Source organism: Borostomias antarcticus (genome assembly GCF_949987555.1).
Source record: "Borostomias antarcticus genome assembly, chromosome: 21".
Taxonomy (NCBI): Eukaryota; Metazoa; Chordata; class Actinopteri; order Stomiiformes; family Stomiidae; genus Borostomias; species Borostomias antarcticus.
The window spans coordinates 13,487,759-13,490,258 of record NC_140254.1 but is presented as its reverse complement, the minus strand read 5'-3'; the positions used below and the strand labels follow the sequence as shown (position 1 = coordinate 13,490,258).

At 50.5% G+C, this 2,500-nt stretch overlaps 1 protein-coding gene across 1 annotated transcript in view; it reads left to right on the top strand.

Annotated features, from left to right (window-relative positions):
- trit1 (tRNA isopentenyltransferase 1) overlaps positions 1–2,500 on the top strand; it is a gene marked incomplete at its 5' end in the record, with an annotated part of 15,723 nt that overhangs the window by 526 nt on the left and 12,697 nt on the right. The window lies entirely within an intron of this gene.

The window sequence follows — 2,500 nt, the reverse complement described above, 5'->3', positions numbered from 1 at the left end:
TAGATTGACATTTTGGAATGAATTGACATTTTAGATTGTAGATTATGGTTTTATTGTGTTCTACCACACTTTTTGATAGTGATTTGTGTGCCTTATTACCTCCGCCCCAGTGACAACACAGGGCGGACAGGTTTTCGGTGGTGTGTGTGTGTGTGTGGGTGTGTGCGTTTGTTTGTTTGTTTGTTTGTCTGTTAGCAGGATTATGCAAAAACTGGACTGATTTTTACGAAACTCTGGAGGAGGGGTGTAGCATGTGCTCCCTGTGTGGGTGCACTAGAGACAAGGGGTTTGGACTGGGGTGTGCGGGGGCCGAGCCCGGAGTGCACCGCACCGCCTGTCACCAGCTGTGACCCGAGGGGGGGCGCCACAGAGCAGCCCAAACGCGGCCGCCCATTCACCTCCAGAACTTAGACTCAGGACTGCTTATTTCTCCAGGGTAAAAATAAGCAGGTACTCCAGCGACTTGGGCTGGGCTCAGGAGCCACAAATGAATTGTCATTGGGGGAGGGGGTTGGGGGTTGAAACGGCCATACGGGAAGGTCACAGAGGTGGGAAGGTCACAGAGATAAGTGATTTTGACTTGCATAGAGCTCTCTCTGAAATCCGATCCCTGCCTTTGACCCATCCATGCGGTCTTTCCTCCAGGGGCAGCCAGGAGCAGGGGTCAGCTCCATCAGTGGCGCCCGGGGACCAACTCCTCAGTCCAAGTCCTGGTTAGGGACCGGGCTCTAGAGTCATCTCTTCTTCTGCATGTTTTTCTATTGGGGCTCCAGAGACCTTATGAACACAGAAAGAACATGCAAACTCCACACAGAAAGGCCCGGGAGATACTCCACCTGGGAGATACCCCACCTGGGTGCCTGACAACCCTGGGGAGAACATCCCTGGGGAGATCATCGTCCCGAGCGGGAATCGAACCCAGGACCTTCTTGCCGGGAGGCCACAGTGCTAGGTGCTCTCCACACAGTGGTCTGGATGTGACTGTGGGAGAGGGGAGCGAGGGGATCCTAATCAAACGGACCCCGGACGCCCCGGTTCCCACGGCGATAGCCAGAGCTGCGTTCCACACAGATGCTAACAAAGTTGTTATTTTGTCTCATTGACTGAGAAATGGTCAGGTGATCAGGTTATCTCCACCATCCAGGACTCAGAGGGGTTGAGAGAGAGAGAGAGAGAGAGAGAGAGAGAGATGGAGAGAAAGAGATGGAGAGAATAATAAAGAAATAGAGAGACAGAAATGGAGAGACAAAGAAATGGAAAGAAAGAGAGAAAAATAGAGAGATGCAAGAGTGAGAAAGAGAAGAGAAAGAGAAATAAGAATGCTAAAATAATATAAAGAGAGAGAAAGAGAGAGGGTGAGAGAGTGAGAGAGAGAGAGGGTGAGAGAGAGAAAGAGAGAGAGGGTGAGAGAGAGAAAGAGAGAGAGGGTGAGAGAGTGAGAGAGAGAAAGAGAGAGAGGGTGAGAGAGTGAGAGAGAGAGAGAGAGAGAGAGAGAGAGAGGGTGAGAGAGAGAAAGAGAGAGAGGGTGAGAGAGTGAGAGAGAGAGAAAGAGAGAGAGGGTGAGAGAGTGAGAGAGAGAAAGAGAGAGAGGGTGAGAGAGTGAGAGAGAGAAAGAGAGAGGGGGTGAGAGAGTGAGAGAGAGAAAGAGAGAGAGGATGAGAGAGTGAGAGAGAAAGAGAGAGAGGGTGAGAGAGAGAAATAGAGAGAGGGTGAGAGAGTGAAGAGAGAAAGAGAGAGAGGGTGAGAGAGTGAGAGAGAGAAAGAGAGAGAGGGTGAGAGAGTGAGAGAGAGGGTGAGAGAGAGAGAGAGAGAGAGAGAGAGAAAGAGAGGGTGAGAGAGAGAGGGTGAGAGAGTGAGAGAGAGAAAGAGAGAGAGGGTGAGAGAGTGAGAGAGAGAGAGGGTGAGAGAGAGAGAGAAAGAGAGAGAGGGTGAGAGAGTGAGAGAGAGAGAGAGAGAGAGAGAGCACAGTTGTCAGTTGCAGTCCTCGCCACTTACTCTGCACTCCTCCTGAAAGAAAATGTTTTTTTCTAAGCGTCTTCTATTCTCAGCGAGTGGTTGCACTAAGACTCTCTTTACCTAACGAGAAAAAACAACACCCACACAACGGAACATATTCCCATGCAGGTCACCCATAAAACTATGCATATATTAAATAAATTGTATACAATATCTTTGTTATGCTTTGGTCTATGTTGCAGATGGCACTGCTTTGTTGTGCCACCTCCCTGACAGTGTGTGTGTGTGTGTGTGTGTGTGTGCGTGTGTGTGTGTGTGTGTGTGTGTGCATGTGTGTGTGTGTGTGTGCGTGCGTGCGTGCGTGTGCGTGTGTGTGGTGTGTGAGGACTCACACCCTGGGCCTATGTGGATAGATTAGCCCCCTGCCGTCATAAAGGCAATTAGCTGTAATTAACAATAATTATGCGGCTAGGTGGACTACGCCCCCTTCCTTTGATCTCTCCCTGCCCCCACCACCCCCCGTCCACCATCCCCCGCCACACAT